Source organism: Coregonus clupeaformis, chromosome 5 (genome assembly GCF_020615455.1).
Source record: "Coregonus clupeaformis isolate EN_2021a chromosome 5, ASM2061545v1, whole genome shotgun sequence".
Taxonomy (NCBI): domain Eukaryota; kingdom Metazoa; phylum Chordata; class Actinopteri; order Salmoniformes; family Salmonidae; genus Coregonus; species Coregonus clupeaformis.
This window is the reverse complement of record NC_059196.1, coordinates 22775652-22802162: the sequence shown is the minus strand read 5'-3', so window position 1 is coordinate 22802162 and position 26511 is coordinate 22775652. Positions and strand designations below refer to the sequence as shown.

General features: G+C 43.0%; 1 pseudogene; it reads right to left on the bottom strand.

Moving 5' to 3' along the window:
• Nucleotides 1-1143: 1143 nt before the first annotated feature.
• On the bottom strand, nucleotides 1144-26485 carry LOC121565252 (annotated as a pseudogene).
• Between the last annotated feature and the right edge of the window lie 26 nt (nucleotides 26486-26511).

The following is a 26511-nucleotide window of genomic DNA, read 5'->3' as shown; positions in this document are numbered from 1 at the left end:
TACACTTATCCAACTCTTTCAGATCTACACAAATGCACAGGGATTTCGGATTCAGGGTGCATTTCAGCTTTAATAGAACGTCAAATGATCTGGTAGCTTGACATAATCATTGTAAAGGATTCAGACAGGCTACACGATCACAACATTTATAAATCACCATCTGAATATCTTTTTAGAGAAGACTATGCTGTGATTTTGAACATGTAAATCTGAGTGTTTAGGTTTGTTGTGAAGCCTTGTGAAATGTAATTATCTTTCTTATGGTTAACCTGCCTGAGATACAGTAGTACTGTAATCCATGTCACTGTCAAGTATAAGAAAAGAGACTAGTGCGAAAAACCTTAATATATTTTCCCGTTTTTTTCCCCCCGCACCGAAATGGATGCAACCAAATATTCAGCATTGGCCAGAGGTATATCATAGTGTTAGAAAAAAACGGTTTTATACTGTAAAAAGATGCCTGTATGAAAATGTAATTTACTCAGCATTCAACCAGTATTGTACAAAAAGCCATTTTCTTTTCATTTTAAAAGACGTTTAATGGTCAGCATACGCTTTAGTTTTATGAGCGTGTTGTATCAGTCTACGCTCCCTCACTGTGTAGAACATATCTCCATCTTTCACTTTCTCCTATCACTCACACCATCTTCAGACCATATTATGTTGACGGTACACTATCTGTTTCATACGGCACTTTAATGTATGGATTATATGGATTTTGTCAGATCTATTAAAACAGACATGTTACTGTGAGTCTTATCTAGTTTGAATTCATAGCAACATGGCCATGGTTTTATTAAAACATTTATTTCATTTTCAGTAGTTGCAGTCTCATCGCAGTATAAACACTAAAATGTTAATTTTGGCATAACGATCTCACAATCTGTCACGATCGTTGTAAGAGGCAGACCAAGGTGCAGCGTGATAGGCGTACATCTTTTAATGAGTACTTTACACCAACAACAAAACGATACGTGAAGTCTAAAGGTTCACCAACACAAACCTATACAGAACAAGATCCCACAAATAACTAGTGCCAACAGGCTGCCTAAGTATGGTTCCCAATCAGAGACAACGAGCTACAGCTGTCTCTGATTGGGAACCACCCTGGCCAACATAGATATGAACGATCTAGAACAGACCCAATGAAAACTAAACATAACAAGTCCACACCCTGGCTCAACATTTAAGAGTCCCCAGAGCCAGGGCGTGACACAATCACTTTAGTAATAGCAGGTTTAGGGTTACAACAGCAGGTTGTGACGTGTTAGCACAAATCAAAGTAACAAAACAAAATTGAATTAAAGGTAAAATCCTAAGACCCATATAAGCCCATCTATTAAAACAACCTAAAAAATTGTTTTAATCTTTTAATGTTCAAAACGGATCACAAGTTGGTCAATGTGGTACCATGAACTGTAAGCATCAAATCAAATAAATGTAGAGGTTCTATGAGCTCTGCCTAAAAAACATGACTTCCAAGATAGGAAAGCAATGGGTTGAGCCCTGGTCCAGTCAGCTTGTGATTGGCTCTCTGTCTTTCACACTTCATTGACTGGCGCCTGTGAAAATGACAAACATCAATAGAAAATTCCCTGCTTGTCCTAGGATTTGACTCCCTATAAAACAGTGAACATATAAATCTTCATATCTACATTTGTCAGTTTGTTAGGCTAATTTCACAAACTCAAAACAAACAGAAGTATGAGACATAGGTTTGGTTATAGAAAGGTTGTTGTGTACTTACTCTCTGCACATGGGGAGCTGTATTCACTCACAGCTTCATCACCTGAGAACAGAACAGATGGGAATGCAGAAGTCAGTTCCTTTCTAATGCTAACTTTACTTCCCTTTCAGTCAGTCAACATCATTAAACTCCCACTTCAGGGGTGAACCAATGGGCCCATACTGGTGATGTCTATTTTCCTTCTTCAGGGAACCAGAGTTATGTACGTAACCTAGACGGGTATGCCAGTGCCACCAAATATTTCAGAAAGAATGGGGTGGTTTGGAAACTGGTTAATAGAAACCGGTATTCTTGCATTAGAGAAAAAAAGCATATATAAACGTGTTAGCTTTTAATAGAAGAGCACCATGAATTGAAAATTATATATATATTGTGATGTCACGAGAGGCTGTGTCCTGGAGGGACGTTACATCCCCCTGAGGTGGCTGCAAACCCAGACAGCTATGGCTCCATCTGCTGGTATGGTCGGGAACTCCACCCCTCTATGGCCAATCTTCCCACGCAGCTGAAACAAATGAGGAGCTGATGAGCTGAAGGTTTGGGAAGGGAAGAGACACAGTCTCCAACCTGGGCTCTCTGGAGGACAAGAGTGCTGCACGTCCACTTCCATGAGGAATCTAAGGATTTGGAGATACTTACCTTTGGGAAATACTCACCTTTGGATATATGCACCTGTGGAAATACGTGAGAGACATTTGGAAGGACTTTTTGCTGGGTTGGCCACTAGCTGCAACGTGGACTACAGTAAGGCTGGGGAAAAGTTATCTGAGCGAGTGAGAGTTATGACTTTGGATGTGGAAGAGACATCCCTGAACTGTTAACCCTTAAAGAGCCACAAGAGAACAGAATTTTGTTATATTTTCGTTAATTTCCCAAGACCTATAATAAAATCCTTGTTTTGTTTGAACCTTGTCTCCTTGCACTACTTGAGCAATCCCGCTGAAAGCTGTGTAGCCTCTTGTGACGTCACAGATGGTGGAGAATACGGGCACGCTCAAGCGTTAATAGTGCATGTCAGAGGAGGATACCGAAGGTTTGATCACCCAGTTTTCCAAGTTGGCCGTAGGCTCCCCGCCGACTGAAATGGAGGACATATTGAAAGCCCCTTGTTGCTGGCCAGCAAGCCCAGATGCAAGCAAACGTGGCTCTCTTGGAGGAGCAAAAGAAAGCCAACCTTCTGAAGGCAGAGGAATTGCAGTTGCAGAGACAGAGGGTTGTCCAAAATACCCGCCCAATAAAGGCAAGTGACTTTATATCTAAGATGGGAGCTACCGATGACATTGAGGCATACCTGCATGCATTTGAGGCCACGGCCACTAGGGAAGCCTGGCCCAAGCAACAGTGGGTTGGTCTGTTAGCCCCCTTTCTAACCGGGGAATCGCTGAATGCTGTCCAGGACCTGGGCCCTGACCAGGTTACTGACTATGATGCCCTGAAGTCTGAGATCCTCAGCAGATATGGACTCACAAAGTTTGGTATGGCCCAGCGCTTTCACAGCTGGACCTTCCAACCAGACCAACCTCCTCGGGCGCAGATGCATGAACTTGTCCGAATCGCAAGGAAATGGCTGGATCCGCAGAGGAATACAGCAGCGGCGGTGGTGGAGGCCGTTGTGGTGGATCGTTACCCTACGCGCCCTGCCTTATGAGGCAAAACGGTTCATCAGTCAACAGGCCTTGACCACGGCTGATCTGACCGTGGAAGCTGTGGAAAAGTACCAGGCCACAGCGGAGATGCTGAATGCTTCCCGAAAAGACCCCAGGAGGGCGGCCCCACCCCAAATGGGAAGAACCCGTCCAAAGGACCCCAAGGTCTCGAACCCAGCCACGTCAGGACTTATCCCGGCTCCAGGGGGAGCCAGAAACCAGGCGGGTCCAAGAAGAGTACACCAGGAGGGGGAAACTCGACAGTGTTACCGGTGTGGGGAGATGGGACATATCTCCTGGCAGTGTGGGAAACCAGCCGATGAACCTATGCCCACTGCGGAGTCCTCCAGCTCAGCACCCACACACCGTTTTGCCTCGCTCTTGGGAGTCGTAGATGGCGGCCCAGATCGACCCCCCACCTGCCCGGTAACTGTGAATCACCATGATGTGGAGGCCTTACTGGATTCTGGTAGCCGGGCCACCCTGGTGCGTAAGGATTTGGTGGGCCCAACGTGTCTGACCCCGGGGAAAGTCCTCCCAGTTTCCTGTGTCCATGGGGACACCAGAGAATACCCCATTACTGAACTTACAATGACCAGCACACGGGGAACCATACACACGACGGCGGGGTGGTTGATTCCCTCCCCGTCCCTGTCCTAATTGGACGAGACTGCCCAGCCTTTTACCCACTCTGGAGAGAGTCTCAGGAGAGGATAACCCGAGTACCTCGGAAACGGAGAGGCAAGACTCATCCTGGGAAGGCTCCGGTGCAATCCTCCGAGTTACTCACTCCCGCCCGGGCTCTGATAGGGATGGCAGGTGCCCAGACCGACACAGAGACGGAGCTACAGAATCTGGACAAAGAACTGTCTGGTCTGAAGGGGACCGCTGAGAGGTATCGTTTGTTAAAGCAACAGTTAGACATGAAGACAGAAGAGTTAGATATCCTCCAGGCTAAACTCCAACAGAGCTCCTTCCCTAAGCAACAGGAGGAGCTGGAGAGGCTGCGCAGGACCATCGAGGAGTGTGAGGAGACCCTGCGCAGTAGTAAGGAGGTCCAGAAGAAGGCAGAGGAGAAGTACAAGGTGTTGGAGAACAAGATGAAGAATGCGGAGGCAGAGAGAGAGAAGGAACTGAAAGCTGCTCAACAGAAGCTAAACTCTGCTAAAACCAAGGCTGATGCGTTCAGTAAGAAACTCAAGGAGAGACAACAGGAGGCTGAGTCCCTGGTCCTAGAGTTGGAGGAGTTGAAGAGAGAGCAGTCTGGCAAGCACCACGGCAATGCGGACGCCCTCTCCCGGCGTGATGCCTTCTTCGCTGCCTTTACCCCGACGAGGACGTCGGTCCCGAGGAGGGGGGATGTGTGATGTCACGAGAGGCTGTGTCCTGGAGGGACGTTACATCCCCCTGAGGTGGCTGCAAACCCAGACAGCTATGGCTCCATCTGCTGGTATGGTCGGGAACTCCACCCCTCTATGGCCAATCTTCCCACGCAGCTGAAACAAATGAGGAGCTGATGAGCTGAAGGTTTGGGAAGGGAAGAGACACAGTCTCCAACCTGGGCTCTCTGGAGGACAAGAGTGCTGCACGTCCACTTCCATGAGGAATCTAAGGATTTGGAGATACTTACCTTTGGGAAATACTCACCTTTGGATATATGCACCTGTGGAAATACGTGAGAGACATTTGGAAGGACTTTTTGCTGGGTTGGCCACTAGCTGCAACGTGGACTACAGTAAGGCTGGGGAAAAGTTATCTGAGCGAGTGAGAGTTATGACTTTGGATGTGGAAGAGACATCCCTGAACTGTTAACCCTTAAAGAGCCACAAGAGAACAGAATTTTGTTATATTTTCGTTAATTTCCCAAGACCTATAATAAAATCCTTGTTTTGTTTGAACCTTGTCTCCTTGCACTACTTGAGCAATCCCGCTGAAAGCTGTGTAGCCTCTTGTGACGTCACAATATATATATATATATATATATATATATATAATGTATTTGTGCTCTTCTATTAAAAGCTAACACGTTTTGATACAGGGTATCAAACTCATTAAATGGAGGGCCGAGTGTCTGCTGGTTTTTGGTTTGTCCTTTCAATTAAGACCTAGACAACCAGGTGAGGGGAGATCCTTACTAATTAGTGACCTTAATTCATCAATCAATTACAAGGGAGGAGCGAAAACCCACAGACACTCAGCCCTCCGTGGAATGACTTTGACATTTGTGGTCTAATATATCTAGTTTCGGGTGTTGCAATCTTTTTCCATTTGAGAAAGAGTACCAGTTTTTCATGATAACCCTTGGGGAGCACAATGTTTGCTGCGCATGAGATCACGTTTCTAGGGTTGCAAAATTCCGGGAACTTTAATGAAATTCCCTGGTTTTCCAGAACTCCTGGTTGGAGGATCCCAGATATTCTGCTTATTCCCTCCTGTTTCTGTGAATCCTCCAACCGGGATTTTGGGAAAACCAGGGAATTTAAAGTTCCCGGATTTTTGGCAACCATACACATTTCACTGTCTGTGTTAGATGGAATTCTTACTTGTCTGGTAATAGTCATACACTTTCACCACAGCTGGTTTCAGATTCCTCACAGGCACATCCTCCTCTATGGCCAGGCTGTACGTCTTAGTTTCCTTCTTCTTAAGCTGGAATTAAAGGAATAATACATTTGACACTGAAGTTCAATGTTCTAGATTCATATAGTGGTACTGTATAAAACATCCACTACTGTCTTACTTTGATGTTACTGTTCAAGTTAAATCCAGTGTGTGGATGCAAATGAGACCACATCCAACTAGGTTTTCTGTAACCGATAAAGACAGCACCCTGTTTAGACGCAACATTTATGATTCATGATCCTACCCTATCTAGGTAGATGATGACATGTCCTTCCTCCAGGTCAACTCGTTTGACATTGGGGTCATTTTTCAACTGGAAGAACAGAACACAGGTTAACATTGTCATGGACAGTAGAACTGATATGTTCAAAGGACAACCACTGGCATTGAGAATACTTACACTTAGAACAGATGTCATTATCATTAATATGCATCAAGTCATCCTGGAGGGTATTATACTTAGGGCCAGGAGTGTTCCCCAAACCGGTAAAAATCCTGGCCCTGATTAAACTATATGTGTGTTCCCTTCAACTGAGGTTCTCTTATTGACTCACAGGCTTGAGGGAGGACTTGTCCAGGACGAAGCCGGAGAGAAGCTTGACATTGATGATCACCATGTTGGTCTCTTCTCGCCGACCGTTGTACCTGTCAGTCACACCGGGTCAGATTAAGGTAAAATATAATCTTAAATATGTTCGCATCAAATACATCTTCACACTAGTGGTTCAGTCACTTTTTTGGTGTCCTACCAGAATCAGTCAGTTGCTATTTCAAGGTTAAAAGGAATACCACTGTACCTGACATCCACAGACACTATCAGAGATTTTTTAGTGCCGTCGCATTTCCCCAGTGTCTGTGTTGAGATGTTGAAAGCAGAGAAGTCAGGAGGAGGGGGAATATTGTAGTGCATGGCAATCTGAAAAGACAACAGAGACAATACCATTGAGATGCATGAAATCAACTTCCACATGTCAATGTACAGTACATATGCATTTCCGTTAGTGCTGACACTCTAGGGTTGAAACGTTCGTTTTTGTGCAACAATGTGCCCGACAACACAAACCAGACACTCAATACTGCATGTACTGAGAGGCAGCAAAGGGCAAATGACTGGAGCCTGACCTGCACAAACACGCAGCTCTTGCCCTGAGCCTTGATGTTGTAGTCCCCAGGGACCTCCTTCAGCTGCTCCTCCTGATAGAGCAGCCTGTTTTTCTGATTCACAGTGAACTCCATCTTCAGGCCTCCAGCTGACCTCACACTGACTGTACTGGCGCCCTCTGGACTGAAGGTGGCAGTAGCGTACTTGGCCAGGGCCTGCAGCGCTACCACTGTGTCCTGGTGGCAGGGGAAGAAGAGAGAGATGCTGTTGCAAAAACCAATCTGGATGACTATAGCTTTGGTATGGATGGAGAAAATCAATATAACAAAGTAATACATATTAAGAATGTAAAATGAAGCACAAAGATTCAAGGAAATCCATGTGTTGTGTTATGAAATTGTAATGCTTTAATACAATGTCCAATATGCTACATTTCATATAAAAATAAGTATTTGCTGTGATCAATGTTTAACCATGTACTAACAGTAGGAGTGATAGGCAGATGAGGTGCTAGAGTGAATGAATGTCTACCAGACCAAGAAAGTACCTGTGTGGAGGCAAAGCCTCCGTAGGGGTTCTGCTGCTGGGCCAGCCAGCGGACGATGCCGATGGAGTAGTCCAGCCCAAAGCCTGGCATGGAGGGGCCTGAGAGCAGCGCCAGCAGCACATAGGATGTCATCTCCACCTCCAGAGAGTCCGTCTTCGTCACCGAAGCCTCTGCTCTCTCCCAGTGACGATTGCCACCTGTGGTCATTTTCATTGTCAGTGGCTGTTTCACGACAGACAGACTTTTTCACAAAGAGACAAGACACATACCCGAGGTAGCAGCTATCTTGTCCAGGTGGGTGATGAGCTTGGTCCTCATGTCCTGGTTTTGTGCCAGGGTGAATGTGTAGGACAGCAGGGCTGTGGTGTAGGTGTTCTCCAGCTGGTCAGACACTGCTGCCTTCAGACACGCCAGACTCTTCTCAACAATGGAGTCCTGACACACCCACAAACAAATACAACAGGGTTGTAGTCATTAGGCACCAAACAGAGGAACACTGATTGAAACTGGGAGGGAATACCTCAACCAATAAGAAATGCATATTTTGAGTTGCTAAATGGGTTTTCCAAGAACTGTGTGAATTAGTTGGACAGCTAAGCAGAAATATCCACTAGGGCTGTTCATCTTTTGATAAAAGCACCAAATGTGGCCTTCTTATTTATCGATATAAAAAGACTTGGATATGGAAAGAGAGAAAGGTCAAAGGTGATAACTCACAGTAGTGTTGCCATCCAGCTCCAGCAGTGCAGCGGTGATGTAGGCAGTGAGCGTCACTTGATCCCCGACCCCTCCCTATGACACCAAAGGATGACAGTAAACTTCATCCAACATCATACAGTACTCCCAGGTGCTACAGCGTTTCAAAATCAAACTGATATCAACCGATATCAGGCAAAAACCATTGCATTGTTTAAAACAACATTCACATGATATGTTGCACAAAGATACAGAACAGGGGGGGGACCTGTTAAGCCCTTCAGATTCAAGTGTAGTGTTCTGGAGATACACAAAAGCTGTCAGGACTAGTCAGACTGAGGTCACTTTGGGGAGGTGGTGTGTTCTCAGGACAGGCTAAAACATGCTTGGGATTCTTGTTGTGCTCAGCATGTGCACTTTTGTGCTTCTTTGGGGCACACGTGGGGTCCTAAGGTCCTGCTGAACAGTACATTATCCTCGGTGTCAGTGCAATATGAATTATGTAAAGTACTCATATTTGATGTTAGACTATGTATTGTTATCAAGTCTTTTGTTTGTTAGTTATCTAGAATTTTATGCCGACTCCACCATTGCACTGTAAATAGAAAGGGACACTTTTGCACCAGAACCTCCTGCTGAATCTCTCCTCTTAACGTTACCGTTTCACATTTGGTGGCTGTAGTAAGATACTACTACTCCTCCTCCTCCTCCTCCTCCTCCTCCTCCTCCTCCTACTACTACTACTACCAACTGAGCTCTGATTCCCCTTTACCTTCATGTCGTTATGGAAGAGTTGCCCCACTGACGTGATGCAGCCATCCTTCTGCTGGTGACTGGCCAACCAGGCCTTGGCCTGGGCAATGTGGGCGGGGTCCACAAAGATGTAGGGCTTGGCCCCGCCAAAGGACTTCAGCACAAAGGAGGTGAGCCTGAGAGGACACGGGAAAGATGTCACTGGAGTTACTAAGACTAGATGTGGTGAGCCTTACCTAAACTATGGATCATAGAATCTAGATAACAGAAGTTAGTAGCCATACTGTATGTGCTGAAGCCAACTCTATACTTGCCACAATAATAATTGGCTTCAGCACATACTAATACTGATTGGAGACGATCACATTCCTGCCTTGATTACATACTGTAACACCCCTTAATCCAATGTCATTTTCAAGAAGGACTTCAAAAAACGAACAAATATTTTGTGGAATTGTCGAATTATCTAAGAGAAGTTATTATGACTGAGTGGACTTCCAATAAACTGACCAGGTGTTTCCAGACTCATCACTCTGCCCAAAGGCACTGTAGGAGCCATCGTTATGCTTGTAGTTGAGCTCTCTCTGGTAGCCTGCAACACAAATGGCCAAATGAACAAACAGATTATCCTTCAAGGGACTTCTATTATATGTGCAAGGTGCAGTTAACTGGTTTAGTGCCAAATATAGACAACAGGTTGTTGCTAGTCAGAGGTGAGATGCACACGGAAATGATCAGATCACAAACTGTCAGACAGTGTTGATCTTTGCAGACTCCTGTTCAATCACAGCTCATTATTCAAAAAGTACAAGGCTTACTGCAAATTATCTTGTCATATCCCAGTGCATTCTATCTATTCCATTAAACATTCCATTAAGCATTGCAGTCCATTTCACCAGGGTTGTGTCCAGTAGGAAGATTTTGTAATTTTTATTGAGTAAAACAGGGAGTGCAGGATGTCTGATAATAAATGCTTGTTTTTCGTTGCAACATATTTTAAAACAGTTTTGCTATGTTGTGCCTTACTGAACCGGACCCAGCTCACTCACCAATCTCTAGGAAGCCTGTGGCCCTGGTCTGGATCTCCTTGGTGAGCTGCCTGGTGCTCTGCAGGTAGTTGAGGATGTAGATGTTGGGCGCAAACAGCACCATGTTCTGCTCTCCACAGCCATAGGGCATCTGTAACAGGCTGTCCAGGTTCTTCATGGCCCGACCCATCAGGTCGCCTGGTGAAAGAGACCAACCATTGAGACAATCAATCAAACATTGGTCTCTAGTTAATGGCAGTTGTTATTCAATGGGCAGATCCCTGTTTCTTACCCTAGCCCTAAAATTAACCAACACTTATCCCTATCGTCACCCATAACCTTCAGGCAGTCATAGATCTGCAGGTTGAATACTTGAATAGTCACTTCCCTCGTCATGAAGAGGGATGAACAATCCTTGCCTACACTTCATCTGCACCAAAATGGAAAACATATCCTGAAAATTTTATAAAACTTAGAATTAGGTGTGAAAACTCAGCCAAACAGATGGAGTATTCTCACCCAGTACTGAGAGGGAGGCCTTGGCAGAGCCCTTCACAAACACCTCAGGCAGCTTCAGAGAGATGTCCTTCTCCACTGGGCCCTCTGGTGATGCGAGACAGATAAACGAGACAGACCGTGAGTGACTTGAGAACCGTTATAACCAATTAAAAAGTATCTGTCATCTAAACCAATACAAATGCACGTCAACATAATCATCAGGGTAATTATGAGAAAGTAAAATGACTGATAGAGGTCAGGAGATAACCTGCAGGGCAGAGCAGAGCGTTGTGGCTGACGGTCTCCTGGGTTCCCTCGGCCTGTTAGAGGGAAATAGACATTGAGAAAAGACTGGCTTTCTTCAGGTAAAAGAGCACCAAAATAAAACACAGTTTAATGATGACAACTAAAGTTAATTCTAGCATAGAATTTATATGGTAACCACTTAAAAAGGTACATTTCACTCCAAAATCAGAGTTAATAAAACGTTTTAGACCTGAAAAGTAGACTAATGTCGAGATAAGTCTACATCACAGGCTGTCTGTTGTGTAGGTCCAGCTATACGGCTCAATCCAAAATGAATGGAAAATACAAATTCTACTGTTTTTACCCTTGCCCTAGTGTTACTGAAAACTTGATCTCAATTAATCAATGTGGGAGAAAGAACAGTGGACTTTCTATATAAGACAGACACTCACCTCTACCAGCAGTGTTTGCACAATGGTGTCAATGCGTCCTTTTTCTGGCACCGTGGCCACTTCGCTGCCGCAGAACTTCTCAGTCTTCAATGCCTCGGCACTCACTTTCAAACTCACCTCCCCTATAGTTCAGGCCAGGGAAACATTAACATGCATGTCTAGATCAGTCACCCATCAACCTACCCCTCCCTCAGCTTGCTCCCTCTTACCCACTCCTCCTCCAGCCTCTGCTCTCAGTCACTCATGTACCCTGGCTCAACTGTTCCTTCCTTCCTTCCTTCCTTCCTTCCTTCCTTCCTTCCTTCCTTCCTTCCTTCCTTCCTTCCTTCCTTCCTTCCTTCCTTCCTTCCTTCCTTCCTTCCTTCCTTCCTTCCTTCCTTCCTTCCTTCCTTCCTTCCTTCCTTCCTTCCTTCCTTCCTTCCTTCCTTCCCTCCCTTGTTACATCCCTCATTCCTTCCCTCCCTCCCTGCCTCTCTCCCTCCCTCTCTCTCCCTCCCTTCCTCTCTTGTTCCCTCCCTCGTTCCCTCCCTCCCTCCATTTCTCCGATAGCCACTGATACACCGAGGGAGATCTTTCTGAGCATATCATCAGATATCCCTCTTGACTTGTTAGTACAAGTGATTGTCAACATTTCTTTACAGGGCTAGGATATATACAATTAATTTATTTGAGCCATGTGTATCAGATAAATAATTTAATTTGCTTCAATTTCAGTCTGACGAGAGCTGTGTGAAGTCAACAACCCAGTCTTAAGGCACTACAGAAGCATCACTGCTTTGAATTCACTCCCTACCCCTCCTCGCCTTTGGCCCTAACCCTTTTCTATTTGCATATATGAAAGGTGTGGATGGGTATAAGCAGTGTAGTGGTGGAGCTTCTAACATATTTCTAACACCTTACAGATCGGCAAACATCGAAGGGTTAGGGGGCAAGGGCCAAGGTGTAGGGAGTACATTTGGAGTCTATTGCAAGAGCCTTGTGATAGATTGACAGAATATACTGTATGGCTCACCCAGAGAAGTTGGGGTGAGGATCCACTTGAAGGTCCTGCTCTCTTCACCACACAGACACAGGGTGTACTGGCAGCCTTCACAAGGCCTGGCTGTGAACTGGTCCGACTCAGCTAGAGTCACCTTCACCTAGGAGAAACACATGGTGTCAATCTCAAGTCTTTCCTAGATTCCTCTTCTCGCGTCCTTAAAACGTCAGAGCGTCTATAGATTGTCTACAGCAGGGGTTGGCAACAGGCGGCTCATGGGCCAAAACCGGCCCACAAGTGATTTATTTTTGCTTCCCCAAAGTTGTTAGTAAAAACAAATGTATATATATATATATATATATATATATATATATATATACTCTACGAGTCAAAAGTTTGGACACACCTACTCATTCAATCGTTTTTCTTTCTTTATTTTTTACTATTTTCTACATTGTAGAATAATAGTGATGACATCAAAACTATGAAATAACACATATGGAATCATGTAGTAACCAAAAAAGTGTTAAACAAATAGCCACCCTTTGCGTTGATGACAGCTTTTCACACTCTTAGCATTCTCTCAAACAGCTTCATGAGGTAGTCACCTGTAAGGCATTTCAATTAACAGGTGTGCCTTGTTAAAAGTTAATTTGTGGAATTTCTTTCCTTCTTAATGCGTTTGAGACAATGAGTTGTGTTGTGACAAGGTAGGGTGGGTATACAGAAGATAGCCCTATTTGGTAAAAGACCAAGTCCATATTATGGCAAGAACAGCTCAAATAAGCAAAGAGAAATGGCAGTCCATCATTACTTTAAGACATGAAGGTCAGTCAATACGGGAAATTTGACATTTTCTTCAAGTGCAGTCTCAAAAACCATCCAGCACTATGATAAAAATAGGTCTCATGTGGACCATCACAGTAATGGAAGACCCAGAGTTACCTCTGCTGCAGAGGATAAGTTCATTAGAGTTACCAGCCTCAGAAAATGCAGCCCAAATAAATGCTTCACAGAGTTCAAGTCACAGACACATCTCAACATCAACTGTTCAGAGGGGACTGTGTGAATCAGGCCTTCGTGGTCGAATTGCTACAAAGAAACCACTACTAAAGACACCAATAAGAAGAAGAGACTTGCTTAGGCCAAGAAACACGTGCAATGGAAATTAGACCGGTGGAAATGTGTCCTTTGGTCTGGAGTCCAAATTGGAGATTTTTGGTTCCAACTGCCGTGTCTTTGTGAGACGCGGTTTGGGTGAACGGATGATCTCTGCATGTGTAGTTCCCACCATAAAGCATGGAGGAGGAGGTGTTATGGAGTGGAGGTGCTTTGCTGATGACACGGTCTGTGATTTATTTAGAATTCAAGGCACACTTAACCAGCATGGCTACCACAGCATTCTGCAGTGATACGCCATCCCATCTGGTTTGGGCCTATTGGGACTATCATTTGTTTTTCAACAGGACAATGACCCAACACACCTCCAGGCTGTGTAAGGGCTATTTTACCAAGAAGGAGAGTGATGAAGTGCTGCATCAGATGACCTGGCCTCCACAATCCCACGACCTCAACCCAATTGAGATGGTTTGGGATGAGTCGGAAGGCAGAGTGAAGGAAAAGCAGCCAACAAGTGCTCAGCATATGTGGGAACTCCTTCAAGACTGTTGGAAAAGCATTCCAGGTGAAGCTGGTTGAGAGAATGCCAAGAGTGTGCAAAGCTGTCATCAAGGCAAAGGGTGGCTATTTGAAGAATTTAAAATATAAAATATATTTAGATTTGTTTAACACTTTACTACATGATTCCATATGTGTTATTTAATAGTTTTGATGTCTTCACTATTATTCTACAATGTAGAAAATAGTACAAATAAAGAAAAACCCTTGAATGAGTAGGTGTGTCTAGACTTTGACTGGTACTATATGTATATTTTAAATCACCAGGAATTCAGCTTAAATTTAGTTTAATTTAGGAAATCTATTCCCAATTATTCCCACAAGTTAAAAAAAGAAGATACATGTGATCATGTCTCAATGTAATCAAGGTATGAAACTATAGTTATTTTCAAATACAACCTCTTTTTGGGCTTAGTTAGCGGAGTACAAATGATTATTATTATTTTCCGTCCCCCCGACCACTCCAACAAAAATCATCCAGCAGCTGAATCTAGTTGCCTACCCCTGGTCTACAGGGACTATCCAAATGAAGTGGGACTGGAGAGGTAAAGAAAGAGGCAATACTGGGCGGGCTTACCATGATACACTTGGAGAGGTAAAGAAATAGACAATACTGGGAGGGCTTACCATGATACACTTGGAGAGGTAAAGAAAGAGACAATACTGGGAGGGCTTACCATGATACACTTGGAGAGGTAGTTGAACACTGTGGCCTTGAGTGTGAACACCTCCCCCCGGATGACAGAGTAGGGCAGTGTCAGACTCACAAAGAAGGGTTGGAAGGCAGTGAGGCCAGTGTTGGGAGCCAGGCCAAAACCCACTGGGGAAGTACAGAACGCCCCTGCAGCCCACTTAGTGATGGTGTCTGGGACAGTCTTCTCAACATTAACCTTTCCTGTATCTCTGGTGGTGTGGAAATTTTGAATAAAAACAAAATTTATATTAACATTAGAAAACATGATTTATGGTAAATTCAATAGAGGACTAGGTAATTTTTTTAATGAACTCGTCTTCCCCCTTAAATCGACCCCTAGCACTAAAACATGCCTGTAGTTTCAGTTATGCCATATTAGTAGGCATTGTCAGCCCAGCACCCCATGAAAAGGGATGTGTGTTGGACTACAAATACAGTGTATGTTACAATGCTTACCCCACAGGCACCAGGTCCCAGATCCAGGTCTCAGGGAAGTATGTGCGGACGGTCTCCATAGGCCCGTCAGAGGCTCCAGGGGCTGGTGCACTCGGCAGATTTGGCATCATGTTAATGGCCATGGGAAGAACTGTAAATAGAAACCAATCCTTCATTAGGTTGAGACTAGAAATGTTTAGACATTAGCATATCAAATAAAAGTTTATTGGTCATGTACACAGATTTGCAGGTTTTATGGCAGGTGCAGCGAAATGCTTGTGTTACTTGCTCCAACAATACAAATACACAATAATCAAAAAAATCTAAACAAGAAATCAAGAGCTAACAGTCCAAGTAGATATATTAAAGTGAGAATATAAATACTTGGTGTGTATAGACAGAATATAATTTGGAAAAGAAAATGGTATGTACAGTAGTAGCTATATTGGGATGAGCCATGTCGAGAATACAGTATTATCATACACAATGAGTAAACAACAGTATATACACAGAATATGAGGTGACTAGCGTTCAATCACTCTATACATGGGGCTCTATATAATACATTTACATTTACATTTTAGTCATTTAGCAGACACTCTTATCCACAGCGACTTACAGTTAGTAATACCCTCTTCTATCATAACATTTTCTTTCTTTCTAAAGTGTGTGTTACAGTCGTAAGGTTTTTTCACGTCGGAGTTGGTCAGGATCTTGATTCCAACTTCCTAAAATGAAAAGTACAGAAAAATGAACAGTGTTAGGGAGTAAAGGCCATACCTGTATTTCAGTTTAGCATCATGATGTGGGTATTACATTAACCAATGTAAAACCCGTCCATTTTGTAGATACTGTGTATATGTCTTTCTACTTATTTCTGAAAACTGACTTCATAGACTGCATTCTATTATAATTCATTCAGTGTCTACTTCACAAAGACGCCATTTTAGCCTGAGCCTCTTACATACTTACTATTTATTTATACATTGTCCATATTCCAAACAGACAATAACAGCAAACTTATTTGACCTTCTTACTTTAAAGACGCTGTAGGCATCGTTTTCGTCGTTGTTGGGGCCAAACCAGAATGAGCGTTTTTTCCAATCAGGTACAGGTGGTTCTACCAACTGCTCGGCCAGTTTAGGTACGGGTGGAAAGAGCATCTTCATCTCTTCTTCAAAGATTGGAGGATAGCGAAGGCATGGGTAAGGGTCTTCTACTCTGTATGAATATCCAGACAACTTCTGAACAGGCAGCTGACTGAAGACCTGCAGAGAGAGAAGGAATATACCTCTAGTAATACTGACTTGATCATCCGCAGCATCGTGACATGGTCAGAGCGTGGTCGGTGCATGGTCAGAGTGTAATCAGAAAGTGGTCAGAGGTTACAGGGTCAGTACATAGTCAGGACAAGGTCAGTGCATAGGATAACACCTGGGTTAAATACATATAGCAAATACTTGATCTGCGATCGATTTAGCTTGAGAGAACCAATGGAATAGTCCCAAAAGTTAAAAGGTCTAAACTTGAAGTATCAGACAGTGGTTAGATGGTTACATGGTTAGAGGAAGCTGAAAGTGAGCCGAATCCTATCTTGAAGTCACATGGGTGCACAAAAACAATGCCAAAGGAGGATTTGTGTGATCATGGTTAGTAAGTGAATGTGATGGGCTGTGTACTGTCCCAAATGGCACAGTCTTCCCTATATAGTGCACTACCTTTGACCAGGGCCTCAAAGGGGTTTGGTCAAAAGTAGTTCACTACATTCGGAATAGGGTGCCATTTGGGACGCATGCATGGAGAACGTACAGAGTCTAGGCTGAGCTCCTTTTCAGGCTGCAGCAGCAGCACACTCTGGTCGATGGCCCTGAGAGAACACAGAGACCCTGGGTGGGCCTGGAGGCTCAGAGAGGTCTTCTCCCCTGGCAACTCCTGGAGGGACGAGAACTTCAGGGACACCTGGAGAGGAGAAAAGGGGGACACATCACAGCTATGTTTAAATACAGTGGGGGAAAAAAGTATTTAGTCAGCCACCAATTGTGCAAGTTCTCCCACTTAAAAAGATGAGAGAGGCCTGTAATTTTCATCATAGGTACACGTCAACTATGACAGACAAAATGAGGAAAACAATCCAGAAAATCACATTGTAGGATTTTTTATGAATCTATTTGCAAATTATGGTGGAAAATAAGTATTTGGTCAACTACAAGCAAGCAAGATTTCTGGCTCTCACAGACCTGTAACTTCTTCTTTAAGAGGCTCCTCTGTCCTCCACTCGTTACCTGTATTAATGGCACCTGTTTGAACTTGTTATCAGTATAAAATACACCTGTCCACAACCTCAAACAGTCACACTCCAAACTCCACTATGGCCAAGACCAAAGAGCTGTCAAAGGACACCAGAAACATAATTGTAGACCTGCACCAGGCTGGGAAGACTGAATCTGCAATAGGTAAGCAGCTTGGTTTGAGGAAATCAACTGTGGGAGCAATTATTAGGAAATGGAAGACATACAAGACCACTGATAATCTCCCTCGATCTGGGGCTCCACGCAAGATCTCACCCCGTGGGGTCAAAATGATCACAAGAACGTTGAGCAAAAATCCCAGAACCACATGGGGGGACCTAGTGAATGACCTGCAGAGAGCTGGGGCCAAAGTAACAAAGCCTACCATCAGTAACACACTACGCCGCCAGGGACTCAAATCCTGCAGTGCAAGACATGTCCCCCTGCTTAAGCCAGTACATGTCCAGGCCCGTCTGAAGTTTGCTAGAGTGCATTTGGATGATCCAGAAGAGGATTGGGAGAATGTCATATGGTCAGATGAAACCAAAATAGAACTTTTTGGTAAAAACTCAACTCGTCGTGTTTGGAGGACAAAGAATGCTGAGTTGCATCCAAAGAACACCATACCTACTGTGAAGCATGGGGGGTGGAAACATCATGCTTTGGGGCTGTTTTTCTGCAAAGGGACCAGGACGACTGATCCGTGTAAAGGAAAGAATGAATGGGGCCATGTATCGTGAGATTTTGAGTGAAAACCTCCTTCCATCAGCAAGGGCATTGAAGATTAAACGTGGCTGGGTCTTTCAGCATGACAATGATCCCAAACACACCGCCCGGGCAACGAAGGAGTGGCTTCGTAAGAAGCATTTCAAGGTCCTGGAGTGGCCTAGCCAGTCTCCAGATCTCAACCCCATAGAAAATCTTTGGAGGGAGTTGAAAGTCCGTGGTGCCCAGCGACAGCCCCAAAACATCACTGCTCTAGAGGAGATCTGCATGGAGGAATGGGCCAAAATACCAGCAACAGTGTGTGAAGACTTACAGAAAACGTTTGACCTGTGTCATTGCCAACAAAGGGTATATAACAAAGTATTGAAAAACTTTTGTTATTGACCAAATACTTATTTTCCACCATCATTTGCAAATAAATTCATAAAAAATCCTACAATGTGATTTTCTGGATTTTTTTTCTCATTTTGTCTGTCATAGTTGACGTGTACCTATGATGAAAATTACAGGCCTCTCTCATCTTTTTAAGTGGGAGAACTTGCACAATTGGTGGCTGACTAAATACTTTTTTCCCCCACTGTATATCTATACTAGCACACTTAGAATACATGTCCAACACATTGCTTCATTTCAAGTACAGTAGCATACTGGTTTGAATATTGGAACAGAGCGCAAAACATAATAATGCTAGTACTGTGTAGAGCAGGGGACTCCAACAGGTAAATCGTGAGCTAACAGTAGCTCGCAGCCCATCTATGAGTAGCTCGCCAAACAATTCTGAAAGTACATGCAATTTTCACGTGTTCCACCGCAAACTGTCAAACAAATCTCACAAGTATCAGACACCGCAAGCTCCCAGCTACTATCTAATCAACGCAACTTATACATTATCCCACCCCTGGCTAGCCACTATTGGCTTAAAAAGCCAACCCTATCACAATGTCTGCCAATTAATTTCCATCAATATTGTCCCCGTCTGTCTGTGTGGTGCGCGCGTGTGTCCATCACCCCGTGTGTAGCCAGTTGATGTGATAACTGTCTTGTGGGTTGGCAGAAATACTTTCCCCAAAACCTTCTCAATTAAATGTTAACTGCAAAGTAGGCTTACCTGGCAGAAATATATCATGAGTAAGTATATAATTTGTATCAATTAGTATGATATGTTAAGGCACATTCCCCACCTAAAAACTCTTAACATCAAAAGATTGGACATTGGAACGTTGTTGAGATCCAAATGTTTGGAATGGTTGGTGGGGATCTAAAGAATAATCATGTCATACTGTTTATTGTTTTGTGATGTCATTAAGGATGGTATTACTAAATAACTGTATCTCTGAAAGTGTACACGTTCCAGTTATCAGGTTTGCATCTAAATGTTGTATAAAATAAGTATGAGAATATGTTTGTGAAGATAGCAACGTGATTTTAGCCTTCTAAATGATATAATTGTTTTTCATAGAAACTTTTGCCAGTCAGTAACCACACCCAAGTGAGCAGACATTTGGTCGGCGTGATGGAATGCCCCTTTTTACCCAAGGATAAAAGCCTTGGGAACTAAATGTACATTCAGACCAGGAAGTGCGGAGCAGTGGCTACACGGCTTAAAATGGTTAGACCAGAAAGAGCAGAAAACGTGAGACGGTAGTCCATACGTTTGAAATGGAGAAACTCTGAAACTCTCAATCTCTACATGAGAAGAAGACCACGCACTAGACCTTATCATATCAGTCTGCAGCTGTACATGTAAAGTGTCTAGAACTTTCACTAAAGACACGAGTTGGGAAGGACAATCCCTCTCAGACAACCGTTGGTACAGCTGAAGTATCTATTCTAACGAACACTCCATTCGAAGACAAGCCGAGTCTCACCGAAGTGGGATAGGACACTCAAACCCTTTTTGAGAAAGTGGTTCAACAGAGAGACGACGATCAAGGACAGCTACGTGTAAATATATACATTGCATTTCTTATCCGAATGAGCGGTGGTTTCCAAATGTAACAACGATAAGTTGAATCTCTGTCTCTCCCTTTCACTCTCTTTCTATTGACCCCTCCTTCCCCTAACCAAGGAGTCATGCTATTGTTAGTCCAGTCCACTAGAGACCTGTTTTCATTGTATTACATTAGTAATCAATAACCTATACTGTGTGTGTGTGTTTCTGTATTCTGTGTTATTATTTAGTTAGTTAGTAAATAAATAATTAAGCCAATTTGTGTATTACTGATTCATCAATAAGGTTAGGGTTCTTGCAGGTTCAAGGATTATGCGAGGTTCAGAATGAGACTGATGAGGTAATGATTTAATAAGTGACTTACTGATATATAACATATATACAGTGGGGGAAAAAAGTATTTAGTCAGCCACCAATTGTGCAAGTTCTCCCACTTAAAAAGATGAGAGAAGCCTGTAATTTTCATCATAGGTACACATCAATTATGACAGACAAAATGAGAAGAAAAAAAATCCAGAAAATCACATTGTAGGATTTTTTATGAATTTATTTGCAAATTATGGTGGAAAATAAGTATTTGGTCAATAACAAAAGTTTCTCAATACTTTGTTATATACCCTTTGTTGGCAATGACACAGGTCAAACGTTTTCTGTAAGTCTTCACAAGGTTTTCACACACTGTTGCTGGTATTTTGGCCCATTCCTCCATGCAGATCTCCTCTAGAGCAGTGATGTTTTGGGGCTGTCGCTGGGCAACACGGACTTTCAACTCCCTCCAAAGATTTTCTATGTGGTTGAGATCTGGAGACTGGCTAGGCCACTCCAGGACCTTGGAAATGCTTCTTACGAAGCCACTCCTTCGTTGCCCGGCGGTGTGTTTGGGATCATTGTCATGCTGAAAGACCCAGCCACGTTTCATCTTCAATGCCCTTGCTGATGGAAGGAGGTTTTCACTCAAAGTCTCATGATACATGGCCCCATTCATTCTTTCCTTTACACGGATCAGTCATCCTGGTCCCTTTGCAGAAAAACAGCCTCAATGCATGATGTTTCCACCCCCATGCTTCACAGTAGGTATGGTGTTCTTTGGATGCAACTCAGCATTCTTTGTCCTCCAAACACGACGAGTTGAGTTTTTACCTAAAAGTTCTATTTTGGTTTCATCTGACCATATGACATTCTCCCAATCCTCTTCTGGATCATCCAAATGCACTCTAGCAAACTTCAGACGGGCCTGGACATGTACTGGCTTAAGCAGGGGGACATGTCTTGCACTGCAGGATTTGAGTCCCTGGCGGCGTAGTGTGTTACTGATGGTAGGCTTTGTTACTTTCGTCCCAGCTCTCTGCAGGTCATTCACTAAGTCCCCCTGTATGGTTCTGGGATTTTTGCTCACCGTTCTTGTGATCATTTTGACCCCACGGGGTGAGATCTTGCGTGGAGCCCCAGATCGAGGGAGATTATCAGTGGTCTTGTATGTCTTCCATTTCCTAATAATTGCTCCCACAGTTGATTTCCTCAAACCAAGCTGCTTACCTATTGCAGATTCAGTCTTCCCAGCCTGGTGCAGGTCTACAATTTTGTTTCTGGTGTCCTTTGACAGCTCTTTGGTCTTGGCCATAGTGGAGTTTGGAGTGTGACTGTTTGAGGTTGTGGACAGGTGTCTTTTATACTGATAACAAGTTCAAACAGGTGCCATTAATACAGGTAACGAGTGGAGGACAGAGGAGCCTCTTAAAGAAGAAGTTACAGGTCTGTGAGAGCCAGAAATCTTACTTGTTTGTAGGTGACCAAATACTTATTTTCCACCATAATTTGCAAATAAATTCATAAAAAATCCTACAATGTGATTTTCTGGATTGTTTTCCTCATTTTGTCTGTCATAGTTGACGTGTACCTATGATGAAAATTACAGGCCTCTCTCATCTTTTTAAGTGGGAGAACTTGCACAATTGGTGGCTGACTAAATACTTTTTTCCCCCACTGTATCTTCTAAGAGTTTAATTCAGGAGATGGTAACTAGTTTTCAACTCCTTCCGTGGTGCCACAAATTCCTAATTTAATCGAGTAACAATTAAACATAGTTAATTGATTTGATGAATAACAGTCATCATATTAATGGAAGTCACGTCGCGACAAGGACCAGATGCGCAATTAAAGAGGAAAAAAATCTAAATTTGTTAGTTTTCTTCCAGACCTTAAGAAAATTGTATTCAGATGTGATTTAAGCATTGACATGGACTCAGAACATACAATGTCGTTGTATCTGTATTAACAATTGTAATTTTGAGAGTGAAAAACAAACAAAAATTCAAAACAGGAACATTTAAACTGAGAAAACATAATTTGGGAAAATAAACAACTGAATTTGATTAAACATTTTTTACAAAGTTGTTTATTAACCATTATATAACCAGATATATTGCCAGAAAACATATTGCACTATATTCTCGTGTACACTAAAGACCCGGGAAGAGTTGCAGGGGAGAGGAGAAGAGTAGAATGTGCCTATTTGAAAGCTAGAAAAATGTTTTGTAGCTCGCAACGTTTACATTTTAGTCATTTAGCAGACGCTCTTATCCAGAGCGACTTACAGTTAGTGAATACATATATTTTTTTTTATACTTGCCCCCCCGTGGGAATCGAAACCCACAACCCTGGCGTTGCAAACGCCATGCTCTATCAACTGAGCTACATCCCTGCCGGCCATTCCCTCCCCTGGACAACGCTGGGCCAATTGTGCGCCGCCCCAATGGGTCTCCCGGTCGCGGCCGGCTGCGACAGAGCCTGGATTCGAACCAGGATCTCTAGTGGCACAGTTTGCACTGCGATGCGGCGCCTTAACCACTGCGCCACTCGGGAGCCATTTAACTCGGGAGTTTATTTAACGTATTGGTAATGATCCAAAAGGTGCAGTTGAAGGATTTCATATCAAAGTCATTTTGGAAATCGATCGTAGTGCATGTTGCCCCAATATATCACATTTTGACATCTCATGTAGCTGGCGAAAGATGCCTAGTTGCTTACCTTGTTTTTCAGGCAGAGGTGAATGGGGAAGTCTTGGCTGTCTGCTACTGCCTCCCCATCAGGCAGCATGGTGTACACCACCACCTGGGCAAAAGGGGTCAGCTCAGGCATCCGCTGCAGCGAGAGCGTCAGCTCCCCTTGGTTTACTAACATGAGAGACGGACAATGGGATTGACATTAAGTCACCGTAAACCACCAATCATCCAATACAGACATTGTGTTTTGTGACTAGTCTATGAAATTGAAATATACTGTGCACTATGCAGTAAGAACATGTCAGAAAGGATTCAGGAGAATCCAAGACCAATTTATTTACCTTTTCCTTCTTTAACGATCACAGGAATACGGCCATGCTGCTGAATGCTGCCTCTAGATATAACCTGGGACATAAGAGACAGCCAAGTGGTATCATCAACATTAATAACCAGAGAAAGACCCAGGGAGACAGGAACATTGGCCAACACCTGGAGATCTGCTACAAATATCTTCAAGTTAATGCATTACTAAAGTGATATATTACTGTGTATCACCCATGATGAAATATTCAACTGGAAGTCAAGTACTCTATGGTTTTCCCAAGCCATTCTTAAAACATTTCCAGACAAAACATAATATAACAATCAAATACCAAAGTAAGTCAACTATATATTCCAAAACTTTCTGGTGGAATCAACAAAAAATCATGTTAGGTTGTATTTTGAGTGGAACATCCCTTTAACCTTACCAGATAGAAAAAGTCGAGGGTCTTCTGTCCCTTTATCAGCGCCATCCCTTGGATGATGTAGCGAGCAAAAACAATACCGTTTTTCTCACAGGAGAACTTCCCTTCGCCCTGCATTATCTTCACAAAGCTCTTGCTCCTGGAATAGAATTTCCTTGCCAAATGGTAAGCGGATGTATATACTGGTCTACGCAGACCCTCATCGTACGGATAATCCTCCTCAACATTTTGATAGCGAGCCTGGTTCAAGAAATACAGAACATTGTAAAATCTTGGAGAATACAACAGGAAAAATTAATGATCTCAGTCAGAACAAACAATTTCATGTTTAAATAATATATCATTAAATATTTAATAGAGTAAAACATGAGTGAGTGAGTGAAAACTGACCGACAGAGACACAGACTCAGAACTCCATAGAGAAGTGTCTAGAGAGAAAGAAGCAATGCCCTTGCTGTCTGTTGTGAGAGTCCATTTCTCAGATGTGATACTGGTTTGTAGGAAGAGATACACAGGCTCATTGGGAACGGGAGTAGAGTCTGGTCCAGTCACTTTGATCTGAAAACACAGGACAGGATGACTGCAGACATCCAATATACTAAATGTACACTCCCATTGCATAAAACACATCAAAAGCATGGTTAGATGCTCCAAATGATAAGCTAAAATGTATCACAACTTCTTTCACAAAGATTTTTCTGAGCAATCCGTTTCCGTGCAGTGTTATTAAAAAGGCATTTGTTTATATATTTTGTCCTCACCTTCCCCTCGTATGCAATCCCTGGTTTATATGCTTGGGGCACGTCCTCAAAACTAACAGTTATGATGACATTGGTGAAGCTTGCCTTGCCACTACCTTTAAGGATGACCCCTGGAGAGAACACAGGCAAGGGTTAGAGGTCAACAGTTGAGCATGTAAACACCTCTACGTTAAAGATAAAATTCTCTCCTACCCATTCCGTATTCCTCCATCTCAGCCTCCACTTCAAAGTCCCCAAAATATTGATTTAGACCGAACCCGGTCAAGTCGATCATTTTGGTTGCACAACCAGTTTTGTCGGTCTAGGGTGAATGAGAACAGTTGTTGTAGGTCAGCTTAGCTCGGCTACAATAACATGCTTCCATAAACCTCAACATTTTCCCAACAGTGAGTGTTCTTCATAATCTAATAATTTAGCGTGACAAGAATAAAAAATACTTACTTTCATGAGATACAACTCACAGATATTGCTATTATCATATAACCAGTAATATTGAATGGCATTTCTGCAAACTTTTCGCCGTGACAGACCCCATCACTGGTTTTCCATAAGTGTATCTAGAAACAAAGTCACCAGAAGAATGACAATTCAATAATGGCAAACACGTGTGTTGCAAAAATAGAAACAGCTATGAACATGAGCAAGTATCAAACATGGGACAGTATCTATAAAGTATAGTCTATGCAACACACAAATTAAGTCTTAATATTCTGTCCATAAAATGTCCCAGTTTAAATGATCATCTTATTGTCTATCATGCTCGATCATCTTATTCACTTACTTTCCACAAACTCTCAGTGTTGCTTGCTTGTCCAGAATAGTTATTGTTTGGGGAAGATGGACTTTCACCTCATACTTGGGCAACACTGTAAAAAATACATATCGATATTACTTCCTCATTGTCTGTTGGACTACACCAAAAACAAAATTACAGACCACAATGTAATCATCAGATAGAACATTTCCTCACCATATTCTTTGATGTCAAAGTTTTGGGAGGTTTTTTCTCCCTTCTCATTCCATGCAGTGATGATATAACTTCCCAGCATTGCCTCTGTAGACATGGAGTGTGACAGGTCCAGAATTCCACTCACTGTTGACTGGTTCAACCACTGAGCAATGCGGTTGGAGTTGGGGTCCTGTATACAGATTCATAGTAGATTGAAGGAAGGTATTTTTGTTATAGAGGTAGGCATTGTATCAATTCATGCCGCAGTACATATTGGCAGGCCATATTTTTGAAGGGAGATCATGTCATTATTATTGCTCATGTGATATGCAGCTTTGGTTTTTAGGTGCGATAGATTTGAATGAGTCTCACCTGAAGTTCCACTGTTTGATACTAAAAAGAGAAAAACATTCAGCATTTATATTGGGCCCCAAAAATGTATGATTTTTTTTTTACTTCCCAAAATAGTTTTTACAGTAGGCCTACAGGAAAGGGGTTCAAAACATGAATTTCACGACTTTCCAAAACAGTTTCTACCATACAGGCATCTTTTTCTACGGCGTTACAGTACAGAGAAGGCCTTGAGCTCATGTTGATTCAGATGCTCTGATCAAACAGCCAGGCCAAATGAACTGACCACATGTTTGCTGAGCCACCTACACACACTGTCTGTCTCACTGCCCCACTGAATCATCAAAATGGGACTGCAACAGGATGAAACCATTGCTCTATCACTTCCCTTCCTTACTCAACTACAGTAAACCTCTCCCAAAATGACACAGCACCTCCCTAGAATGTTACAATGCTGACTAACACTGGGCTGTCCTGTTCAACCAAACTTAAAAATGCTTTGAAAGAGTAACTTTATTTTTATTGAACTTACACTGAAAGAGTAACTTACCATCTGTTTGAATGACAAGAAACTGGCATCCAGCGATACGATTCGAACTTGACTGGAAAAGCAGT